General features: G+C 41.6%; 1 long non-coding RNA gene across 2 annotated transcripts; it reads left to right on the top strand.

Moving 5' to 3' along the window:
• The first annotated feature begins 6,804 nt into the window (after positions 1–6,804).
• LOC149751635 (uncharacterized) lies at positions 6,805–9,065 on the top strand. 2 transcript variants are annotated; one of them, XR_016397742.1, is made up of 3 exons: positions 6,805–7,012; positions 7,896–7,995; positions 9,017–9,065. It is a non-coding gene; the product is annotated as an uncharacterized LOC149751635 (long non-coding RNA). The 2 variants fall into 2 exon arrangements; XR_016397743.1 differs by lacking the exon at positions 9,017–9,065 and having other exon boundaries at positions 7,896–8,101.
• Positions 9,066–12,924: the final 3,859 nt, after the last annotated feature.

The raw sequence follows: 12,924 nt of genomic DNA, 5'->3' as shown, positions 1-12,924 counted from the left end.
TCATATAAATTCTAGAAATTCATTGATATACTTATCGTACATTCATATTATTCACAATGTAAGGTCTGACATTTATTTATAAAACATAAAGCGAATTCAAAGTTATCGATTCAACCATAGATTAATTGACTTGTCATATTATTTTGAATTTGACAAAAATTTAAGTCTAAACAATCAACATGCAATTTGAACCATCCATTTTAAGTAATGATCACCAAGGAAGAAAAAGGATAAACCAACTTGTTGGATTCTTTTAGAAAATTTCTAACACTACCCTTTACTATGTTTTAATAGATCATAAAGGTAACATCCAAATCTAATCAATGTGAATATGATACATAATTGATAAGATTTTTATTTATTGTATTGTATGAGATACAAAACATCTAAGATAGAAGTAAAATAATTTGTTTAGAAACATTTTCTATTAATATGAGTTCTCTTAATTGGACTTGGAAATCTACTATTTCATTTTCTAAGTGTTTGGACAGATAGTTCAAAAGCATACAAATTGAGGTATAACATAAGAAGTAAAATAGACAATAATAAAAGAAAGCATGATGATTTTTTTTCTTTTACCCAATTTTTGGATAGATAACACTACAAGTTGGATACGTAGATGACCAATTCAAGTGTAGTTAGAGATGACTATGCACTTAGACTAAAATTACTAGCAATCGCCCATATTAAAATGGTAAAGATTGTTATAGTAATTGTGATGTGGGTCCTCATGCATTCACATGTTTGCTCAAACTAATTTGTTAGATGGTACAAGTCTAATGTGCCCCCACATGAAGAGTGCAGGAAATTTAACAAAGAAAGAAGATTGCAAGAAAAACATTCACCATCTTCTCTTCTACGAGCAAGCCTTTGATTCCACAAGGAAAGAGAAAAAACTTATGAAATATTACAATTGGTCATTCTGCTTCATTTGTAATTAGTATATTTTAAGGGTGGACCATAGTGCAACATTAATGTTGCTCCATTCTAACCCGATGTCATAGGTTTGAAATATAAAAAGAGCCTCTCTGAATATAGTTTGTAATTAGCTAATTCTAAAGGGTGGGCCTTGGTGCTTCAGTAAGGATGCTCCACTATAACCTAGATGCCATAGGTTTGAAACATAAAAAGTCTCTCCGTACAAGAAAGTAAGGCTGCATACATCTAATCCTCCCTTAACCCTGCATTGGTGGGAGCCCCATGCGTTAGAATCTTATTTTCCATTTTTATTAATTATAATTGATGATTCATAGATGATATTGACAATCTTACTTTTATGGACTTGTAGACATCCCCAACTACAAACGGAATAACTTCTCTACTCAATTACAATGGGCTTCATATTGGAAATAAGGAATGATCTAAAAGCCATTTAGCATATTGAACATATTGTTTTGAGATATTTTATGGCTATATATTCTACATGTGGTACAAAAAAGTAAGAGCTTTGTGTTACATATAGGTCTTCAAGATAGAAAATAGTCTAGAAGTTTCCCTATTGGGTAGAATGACCAAGTAGGCTATGTATTCCATAGGAAGAATTGGATCATTCTTGACTTGACACTTGAAAGTTGTTCACTGCTGTAGTTAAAGTTGGGCATCATACTTATATAGCTGCCATTTTGTACAGTGTCAATAACTAATTAGGATGGCTATATTTCTATAGTCATCAAAGTACTTGACTTTGAATTGGTAGCTTGCATTCTAAACCTTCAATGATGTGAGACATCTCTTGGAAACCAGTGTTGGAAATGAAGATGTTGATCTCATATGTACAACATGCAGGCGGCCTCTTGACCAAAGAGCATAACTACTACCCACTATAATTTTGGTTCAATGATAGGGGTCCAATCTGTTTATCGACAATAATACTCTAGATTTTATCCTTGGTAGGGAACACACTGGTTAATTTATTGTGCTTTGTCACGAGTACGTGTATGGATTGTTCTAATAAGGAACACACCTATAACATTTTATCTATATTAGATTAGAGACACACAAAACACAAGAATCATAGTACCATGTATTATTTTAATAGAATCAATTTTATATTATAATTATTAATTATTTTGCATTAAATAAACTATTATTCAAATTAATTTTGTGCATGCATCGGTTTTCAATTTCATTTGTCACGTGATCCAAGATTTGATAGGCTATAGAATTGATTGACTATGGGTTTGATAGTACTAAAATTTTTCCAATGGTCAATCCAAAAGAAAGAAAGGTGGAGAGATTGATTGCAGGAATAATTACTTGGATTAAGGAAGATTTTACTGTGCATTCTATCTGCCAAGGATTAGTATAATTATGCATCTTTATGTATTGGGTGGTTGGTCCATCTTATTTCATTGTGACCATTCCCCTTGAGTAAGATGGAATATGGTACATTAGAAACCCAAGTTTACATCAGGGTTCGATACTTGTCTATCATCTATAATTTTTTCTCATATCTCTCTTTTGGTTCTCACCAAACTTAGGCTCAATCTCACTGGAAGGTGAAACAAACCCTTGATATCGCGATCGGTTCACACTGTCTATCTTACGAATTATTGTGCTAGTTTTATAGACCAAACCAAGGCTAAGCCTCGGTGGCCAACCATATAATGAAATACTTAGGTCGCTGGCTACATGCCTTGGATATCCTAGATGGTCGCCACATGATAAGGTTCAACCCTAGTGGGCTGCCAACACCTAGGGTTTTCTAGGTTGGAACCATAAAGGGTTAGGGTTTCCACCTGAGGGCTAGTTTTCTTTTATAAATAGGAAGAGGCCACCCAGGTTTTATAGAGATAGGTGAGTTTTCTCATATATTGTAGACGACTTAATCAAAAGCTCTCAAGTTCCACCCATAAAAAGAGGGATAATTAAGAACTGAAGAAAGGAAGAAAGAGATGAGGAGGTTAAGGATTGTTAAGTAATTCTTGAAGTGCCTATCAAGTGCGAATGCTCTATATGGTGCCTAGAAAAGTCTTCATCCATCTTCTTCCATTTTTTTGTATTCTCCAATCATCTTTGCAGGTATTAATCTATCTTGACGTGCACGCATTCTATGTTATATTGGTGATTTATCATAGAAGGGCAATCCCCCATCTACTGCATCACATTGTTAGACTGCATTAGTGTCCAATATCCTAACCCTATATCATTCAACGTTAATCTTATAACGCCCTATCCCACCCTACTTTAACCTTAACCCAACTCAACATGTTCCCTCCCTTAAGTAATTCTAGCTTAATCCTACCAACTCCAACCCAGTCCAACCATCCAATCATAGTCTTATATCACCCGATCCTAACCTTAGCCACCCAATAGAGTCTAAATTCATTTAATCTGAGCCAGACATTAGATTATCTCATCCAACCCAAACATGGCCCTATCCAACCTCAAGCTTACCAATCCAACCCCCAATCACACCTGAACATACCCAATCAAGTTAGATCACACCCGACTATGTTCGATCACTGCCAATCAGGCTCTATCATGCTTGATCACTCCTTATCATAGGCTTGATGCCCATCCTAGACCATCTAATCTATATCCTAGACAATCCAATCATGGTACTAGATTATCCATTCTTAACCTTTAATATTTGACCTAGCCTAATTACTTCAATCCTAGAGGCTAAGCATGACATGTGCATTTAATTTGCCTATACCCTATACTTATATTTCAAATCAAATCCTATATGAACCAAATGTACGGTTGGATTAGCCAAGATATATGAGCTGATTCTTAGACCTTATATTATCATCATGCTGACTCATTTTCTCCCAAGTCACCATAGATGCACCCCATATCATCATAGTCTTATATCACCTGATCCTAACCTTAGCCACCCAATAGAGTCTAAATCCATTTAATCTGAGCCAAACATTAGATTATCTCATCCAACCCAAACATGGTCCAATCCAAACCCCAATCACACTTGAACATACCCAATCAAGTTAGATCACACCCAACCATGTTCGATCACTGCCAGTCAGGCCCTATCATGCTTGATCACTCCTTATCATAGGCTCGATGCCTATCCTATACCATCTGATCTATATCCTAGACCATCCAATCATGGTACTAGATTATCCATTCTTAACCTTTAATATTTGACCTAGCCTAAATACTCCGATCCTAGAGGCTAAGCATGACACATGCATTTAATTTGCGTATACCCTATACTTATATTTCAAATCAAATCCTATATGAACCAAATGTAGGGTTGGATTAGCCAAGATATCATGAACTGATTCTTAGACCTTATATTATCATCATGCTGACTCATTTTCTCCCTAGTCACCATAGATGCACCCCAAATCATGTGAGGCAGCACCTAAATAGAGCCACTCTTCATTTAACCTTCATCCCTCTCACCCATAGGTGACTACTTGCAAAGTCCTCCACCTTATTACTTGCTGGAGGTCGCGTGCCACCCATTTTTCCAGCATGCGACGACTCAGACTCCGGGCGATGACCGCCGATGACACCCAAGCCAAATGCACTTTGCCCACCTACTCCAGTGGTAGTTCCAAGACAGTTGGGAACAGTGGTGGAGCACCTCCAATTCTTCCACCGTTATTCGGTGGGGGGACCACACCTATTGTCGAGGGCCCTAAGCCACCTCCGACCATGAGGGAATGGTTGCGTCCACTCACTAGCTCGCCAGCACGTTCGTCTCCTCCGCCGCACTAGCTGCCGGAGCCACCATCAACGTCAACCACCCAGTCACTACAGAAAAACGGAGATTTCTCAATGCTTTTTTTCCGATGCTAGGGAGAAGCGTCGAGAAATCCTCCTTCACCGCCGAACGTTGCCGACGCTTCTAAAAAGCGTCGGTACAGCTTCGAAATCAATGATGCTTTTTAGGTGTCGTTAATGGCTGGACCTGCGACAACGCTTATAAGCGTCGTCGGAGGCCAAATCCATTAAAATATAAGCCTCCCCTCGATCGATGCCCTAGCTATTATAACCCCTCTCCTCTCCTCTCGTCCTCTCTACGGCGCCGACAATCCACCACCTCCCCCCTCTCTCACCTCCATCCCGAGCCCCGATCTGGAGGCAAGCGAGGAGGAGGAAAGATGACTTCAGATGTTCAGATTAACTCCCCTCTCCTTGTTTATTTATTTTTCTTTCTATTTTGGAAAACTTGACTCCAGGTGAAGAGGAGAAGGAAAAAGAGGAGGGAAGATGGTGAGGGGGAAGACGGAGATGAAACTCTACGAGTTCTCTAGCACCAGATTCGGCATCGCCTCTCCCTTCTTTTCTAGCTCTTATAACCCTCTCCTCTCCTCTCCTCCTCCCTACAGCGCCGACAATCCACCGCGTTCAGATGACTCCAGGCAAGTGAGGAGGAGAAAAGATGACTCCAGGCATTCAGATCTCCAGGTTCGGCATCACCTCTCCCTTCTTTTCTTTCTTTTCGATTTTTCACTTCTCTACTCTTCTTCCGATTTTGAAATCCCGGCCGCAGCGACCATGATCTCGGATGATTTTAACATGTTCAGTTTCCAAAATCCCTTCCCATTCGGCCATGGATTACAGCCTCCTATGTGCTGCCAGCTAAAAGATGCTCGCCCGACTACCTCCTCCCCCTCCACCATGACCCTCTACGGCATCCTCTTCTCCAGGTCTCTCTCTCTCTCTCCAGGTGAAGACGGGTGAGTTTCTTGATTTTATTTCTTTAATTCCTCTTCTTGCTTTCGATGGTCCCAAGTAGATAAAGTCTAGAATTCCTTATTCCATTTCAGGGCATTTTTTCGCTGCTCAATCTGGTGGTCTTCCCTCTTGATAATGCCTACACTCGGTCCCCAGTGAAGAAAATATATTTTTTTTAATAATTGAAGCTTTTAGCAATGCTTTTAAGCATCGCTAAAAACCAACCTTTTGCAACGCTTTACAAAAGTGTCGAAAAAAACTTTTTTCACTCAGGTATAGCCGATGCTTTGGCGATGCTTTGCGAAGCATCAGCGGGACTTTAGCCAATGCTTATAAACGTCGCGAAAGGTCACAAAATGCGTCGGGATAGGTTGGTTTTTCTGTAGTGAGTGTTCGGTCGAAGCTCGCACTCAGCCACACAAGAATTGAAGCACACCCGCTCACACCCAAAATTGTTTGATGCGAACATCTTCATCGCGATGACCTTCCATCAGTTCCTTTATGGGAGAAGAAATTCTGCACACATGTGGGTGCAATTCTATAGAAGTGGTTTTGTGAAAATAAGAAATTTATTGGCATGTATAAAAATGTGTTATAGGGGGATGATTCAATAGCTTTAAAAGCTTTCCAGAATGCAAAGGTTTGGTTCTATGCAGAGTATAATGGCCTCCCTTCAAAGGTGGCGGCAACGGTGAGCATGTCGAAGGTGGAGGTGTTACTTACTCATATAATTAAGAGCGGGAGCCAACATTCAGCATGTTGGTGTTGAGGTTTCTGCTAGGACAGACTCTTCTGGTGCTCATGTTCCTCTGGAGATGAGGAAGTTAAGCTCCTTAAGCACCCGCTTTTGGTGCTCCTGTTCCTCCGGAGATGAGAGAATTCAGCTACTGAGCATCCGTTTCTAGTGCTTCTGTTCCTCCTGAGATGAGGGAATTACACTCCCTGAGCACCAGCTTTTGGTGCTCCAGCTCCTTCGGAGATGAGAAAGTTTAGCTTCCTAAGCACTCGCTGTAATACCCCCCCCCCCAAAAAAAAAGAGGGGTGGATGGGCCGGCCCGAAAAGACCGGGCCCATCCACCATTTACGATCGTGCCTAGGGCACGATCGTGGGAGGAGTAACACCACAAAAAAAAAAGGGGAAGGGGGAGAGCGGCGGCGGTGGCGGCAGCGTTCGGGGAGAGGCGATCGTCGGGGGAGACCGAGCGCCGGAGCCGAGAACCGGCCGACCGTGGAGGAAGCTTTAAAGCTCTTCCTTCCTTCAAGAAGATCCCCACAAATCGGGTGAAGAAGCTTGGGGATCCGAGGGTCTTCCTCCTCCGATTTTCCGCCGGAAAGGTCGCCGAAACACCCCCACCGGACCGAGGTAAGCATGGTTCCTTCCTTTGTGTTTTATTTCCTGGATTTGGGGCGGCGTGGGTGAAGTTTTTGGCCGGTGAGATCGCCGGAGAAGAGTTCGAAACAGGGAACCCCTATTTCGGCTTCTCTTTTTCGGATCTTGTAGCCGCCGCCGGCCGCCGGGTTGGCCGGATCCATGGAAGCTGGGTTGAATCTGGACTGTGGGAGGTTTTGGTGAGGAATTTCTAGGGTTAACTGAAGATGGGAAGTGTGGATCCGAGGCTTTCTCCCTCGTGATCCCATCCCCTTTTCCTCTTCCTCTCGTCGGTTGGCCGCCGACTGGTGATGACGGTGAGAGCCACTGTGGCTGCCGCCGGGTGGGGGAGCCGAGCCACCATTAGAGTGGTCTGCCGTTGATGATGGAGGAGGGGGGAAGGGAGGAAAGAGGTCATGCCGGTTCTTGGGAGAAGAAGAGGAAGGGACCACCTCTTTCTCTCTCTCTTGGCCGGCCACCATCGCCGGCGACTGCAACAGTGGCGGCCGGCGATGGTTTGACCAGTGGTGTTGTCGGGTTGGGGAAGGAGAGGGCACATCTATCAGGGCTATTGGCCTTGGATCAAAAAGATTTGAGGGAGGGAGATGTATTCCCAACCATGAAGAGAGAGGAATCATTCCTTTATGTTGGTCTCTTCATCGGGACCGGCCATCGTCGCCGGCATGGCTGCGGCCACGGCTGGCGACGACATAGGCCGATGGTACAAGGTGGGAGTCGGGCCACCCCGACTGCCCTAGATCTGGAGGGATTGAGATGTTTGGGGACCTGGTGATGGACCCCATAGTAGATGTGAATTATGGTTTAGAATATTTAAATATTAAATAATTTAGTTTGTGATTTATAATTGATGTTGTAGGGGAAGAGTCAGCGGTGCCAGGAGGTTTTGATCAGGGGACTCAGCACCCCAGCTCGTAGGTTGTGATCCAGATCTGTATTTGAGTCAGTCTACAATTTCTGTAAGGATCCTTGTACGCCAATCCTGCATGATAAAATATTTTTATACTTAGATATGTATGATATGCTATGATCCAAACAAATCAAGAATAGTTTTATATTAAATTATATTTTGATCGTGTTGGCTTGTGGTTGATATTATGATCGTATTTGCTTGTGGTTGGTATCATGATGGATGCATGCATGCGCATAACCTATACCTACATAATTGGACTAATGGATGTGGTGCTCTAAACTAACCATGTGATATTGGTTGCCCCGTCACGGGCTGGAAACGTGACCGTGGTTAGTTTAAAGCCGAAAATAAATAAAAAGGATTTGATGTGTGGAGGTAAACTGGATTGTATGAAAAGGGAATTTGGGTTTATCTTGTTATTATGGCAGGCCCCGTCACAGGCTAGAAATGTGGTACTTTGGTAGGCCCCCTCACAGGCTAGAAATATGGAACTATAATGTGCAGGCCCTGCCACAGGCTGAAAATGTGATACTTTGGTAGGCCCCCTCACAGGCTAGAAATGGGGAACTATAATGTGCAGGCCCCGCCACAGGCTGAAAATGTGATACTTTGGTAGACTCCATCACAGGCTAAAAATGTGGAACTATAATGTGCAGGCCCCGCCACAGGCTGAAAATGTGATAGCCCTACCACAGGCTGAGAAATGTGACCGAGATTTGGCCCAAAGTCGGAAAGATAATTGATCCGGATCAAGTTAACATGGAATGGGAAGAAAAAGCATTGAAAATAGTCATAGTGATTTATAAGCTATATATATACTATATCATTCTTATGTGGCCAGACTTTCATTGATGTTTGATGTATAATTATGGACTTTTATTGATGCTTGATGTTCATAATTATATTGATTATTTGAGTCTTATGGAAACTGTTTATGATTTCATGAAATGTGCATCGATTTGTCGTGATTTTCGAATTCATATTATTATCGTGTTGGTATGGATGTGTAAGGATTCTTACTGGGCTGTAAAGCTCACCCTCCTCCTCTTCTTTCTTTTTCTTACCAGAGTTGCAGGATGCATAGTTTTGGATGGGATGGGCGCAGAGTGCGAGTACTAGAGTCATTAGTTAGTTAGTTGTTTGTCCTTCTTTGATGTCGATGAATATTTGAAGAGCTCGTAATTGAACTATTTGTTTATTTTGACATGTCGGATTTGTCTATTTGAATTATTAGATTAATTGTGGATTTATTGGAATTTTGTTAATTATAGGCCTTGCATGATCTTTAGGGCACTGCTCTAGGGCTCATGCGGCCGGTCGCGCACCGGACCCAGGTGCGAGGTTCGGGGCGTGACACTCACTTTCGGTTCTCCTGCTTCTCCGGAGATGAAAGAGTTAAGCTCCTCGAGTACCCACTTTCGGTGCTGTTGTTCCTCTGGAGATGAGGGAGGTAAACTCCTAGAGCATCCATTTTTGGTGCTTCTGTTCCTCCATGGAGGCGGTGGCGACGCGCGCCACACCATACCATCAGAAGCTTGGTGAATATAAACCTGGCAGGTGCGATCTTACTCCAAACCCTAGCAGCGCGTCACACCGTACCGTCAGAAGCTTGGCGAAGATTAACTTGGTAGGCGCGATCCCACTCCAAACTCCAGCAGTGCGCCACACCGTACCATCAAAAGCTTGGAGAATGTAAACTTAGCAGGTGTGGTCTCGCTCTCGATCATGGAGGTGTACATCTGCATGGCGCCGCCCCAGTCCTCAGTCTCCGGCTTTATTTCTTGTCCCCGACTTCTTCATCATCCAGTTCGAGATTTCTTGCTTTTCTTCTATGGTGCTTTCTTCTATGAGTATCGTTAAGCTTCGTTACCTTCTCTCTGAGATCTGTCCTCACTGTGGACGTCTTCACCAAAGCCCATCCTCCGGCATTTTTCGATCTCTTGTTTCCAAACTCAAGCCGGTGTCCACTTTATCACATTGAGTTTGATGAAGGATATTAGAATTATTGTACGACCATTGATTGTGCTAAATATAGTCGGTCTCCATAAAGGTTGATTGTGTCAAACTTAGTCGGCTTTACCAAACTTTACCTTGATTGATTTGTGATTGTGTGTGCCAAACTTAGTCGGCTTTACCAAACTTCGTCAGCCTCCTAGTTCCATATAAAGGCTGCTCCTATACATTGTAATTGACAGACATAAATATAATTTTCTTCTCTTATTCTTTGTTTTCAACACTAACAATGCATTAATTTCCATTAGAAGGCACCTGACAGTCTGTTTCTCACTGTTAGAAGGAAATTTAATATCTAGAAGGTGTTAAGGCGAGGTTTATTGGTTTAATTATCTTAAGACTTGGTTAATTGAGTTTTAGTCGAAGTTTTAAGGGATGCCACAAAGTTTTCTTCATTGCAACAGCCCTAGAACTATACAAGTAGGATCCTATGTGCTCTTTTTTCATCAATTGAAGTTTTCTTTTTATTTTTTCTTGGAGGTAAAAGGGAAGCTGAAAAAAGGTGCCACCCATCTTCTATTAGGGAGGGATCAAAATATTACAAAAGAGTAGTTACAAGATGTGAGAGTAAGACAGCTTGTTACAGTACAGAATGGGAGAACCTCCAAGTTATAAGTAGGGATAGCTACAATAAGTGGAAGAAGGAAAAAAAATTCTTTAGGAAGGAACACTATATTCTTGCTGCTATTGATTTAGCAGACTGCAAAAGTGGCTAGGAGCCCGCTGTCTCGGCAGCGATGAAGGCACCAGTGGAGATCCTTTCATCAATTGAAGTTAATAAAGTTTTTCAAACAAGGCCATGTGAAGATAGGAGGTTGAATGCTGAAAATTCAACAGGAAGATGAGATGCAATGTCTCTTAGTTACCCCTTCCAGTTCTAGACACTTATTTTTAGCTTAGTTTCAGATTCTTATTTTCTTCTTCTAGTTTTATTTTTAATTATTTTTCTTCTAATTCTAGCTTTTGAATTCAATTTTCTAGCTTTCATTCATTTCCACTTCTAATTCTGTTTTCGAGATGCCACTTTGGTCTCCTAGAGGATTTTCCTTCACCTGCATCACTTTGCCAACCGATTTCATCCATGAATCCTACTTCCCTGTATCACCTATGATGTTGGCACCACCTCTTCAGATTCCCAGAATCCATGGCTAAATCGAAGTAGTAGATGGAGAAGCTCTTTTGAATTCTCGATCTCTATGACACCATCTCCTAGCTGGAGGTCAAGGCCATCTTCTCCTCTGAGTCCATAGTCCTCATCTATTTCCAGGTCTTCTCCAAGGCCATGACCACCACCAACCCTCTCCACTTTCCAACAAAAAACTTCAAAATAGAGTTGAGAAAAAGAAAAGGTAGTGTCACCAGGGCAATGATGATTGGAGAAGCTTGGAGGAGGGCAATGAACATTTGGAATACGAGGATAAAGGTGTTGTTGGACACGGCAAGGGCATCGAAATTAAATGCTCCAGAACTATGATGTGTCGTCAATCACACATGGTGACATCAAGTTATTTTGATCATCCTCCTCGAAGAGGGCTGGGTGGCGAGGTTTTAGGTTGTTGTTAATGGAGTTGGAGTGGGACGGCATGAACATGTCGATGAGAGTAGCATTGAAGGCGGAATACATGGACCTGTAGTACTATGGGCTCCACGGTGAAGAGTGTGTCATGCTCCAGATCTGAAGCAAGACATGGTCGTGCTACCAAGGATACAAGTCATGATAATACGAAGCCAAACGTTTTATTCAACTTCCAAATTTCTCTCAAACAAAATATAATAAATAAAAGTTCAATTTCATTATCCATTAAATAAAACCAATATTGGTTCAGAGTGCCTAAATCCAAGCACAGATTCCTAACCTATAATTCTCAATATTTAGAAAATCATTAACTATAAATTCATAGTTAATTTAAAATATTAAAATTTTTCTACAAATCCGTCAAGCTTGCTTACACGAACTTCAAGCCTAAATCATCTTTCATTCCTATCGACTCTATTCATCTAAAAAGAGAAAAATAAAAATAGAGATATATGAGCAACACAACTCAGTAAGTAAATCTTTCACCACCTTACCTGATCAAGTATAAATTTTTGCATGAATTGATGCATTATGTAGAGAAAATAACAGTTATTGCAAAATAGAACATATCATAGTATTATATGATAAAGTAAGTCATAAAGTAAATGATGCATACATAAATTGTTAATATGTCATAAATATGATTCTAGGTGTATCGCATAAATAAAATCATAAATTATTTATTATTTAACTATATCATTGATCGAATTATTATTCTCAAACTAAATACTCAGTTCAATATTACACCCATTGTTGACCCCCTAATGGATTTTGATGAATACAAAACACTAGAGTATAATTCCATTTATCTTAACAATTTAATTGAGAAATTCATGTGTTTTATTAAGAATATTGTTAAGAAATGTCTAGGCAAGTTCCCATAATTTTTATGAATTTATTGAAGAATTTTTTGAGATGAAAGAAAAAGTTCAGGGACAGCCGAGACGTCTCCTGATAGTCTCAGAGACGTCTCTGGCACAAACAGGAAGAACTGGCACACTTGGAGACGTCCCCGGCACCTGCCGAGTCGTCCCCACGATAGCGGAGTCGACTCTCTCAGTAGCGGAGTCGACTCTCTCAGTGGCGGCAGAAAGGCAGTTTTCAAGAGATATGCGCGAGACGTCCCCACCGCAAGCAGAGTCGTCCCCACAAGTAAAAAGGAGACTTTCCGAGTCGTCCCCAAGATAGCGGAGACGGCTCTCTCAGGGTTTTCCAGAGAATGATTTTTTCGGTGATAAGGCAGCGGAGACGTCCCCTGAAAGAGCGGAGTCGGCTCTCTCTGGGAATTCCAGAGGACATGTTTTTCGGAAATAAAGAAGCGGAGTCGACCCCGAGACAGCGGAGTCGTCCCCATTCAAAAAGTGCAAACAAGTAGAGTCGTCCCCG

Source organism: Phoenix dactylifera, chromosome 11 (genome assembly GCF_051530095.1).
Source record: "Phoenix dactylifera cultivar Ajwa chromosome 11, Ajwa_hap1_PhDact_Kaust_v1.1, whole genome shotgun sequence".
Taxonomy (NCBI): Eukaryota; Viridiplantae; Streptophyta; class Magnoliopsida; order Arecales; family Arecaceae; genus Phoenix; species Phoenix dactylifera.
The sequence above is the reverse complement of the archived record's forward strand: the minus strand, read 5'-3'. Positions and strand labels throughout refer to the sequence as shown.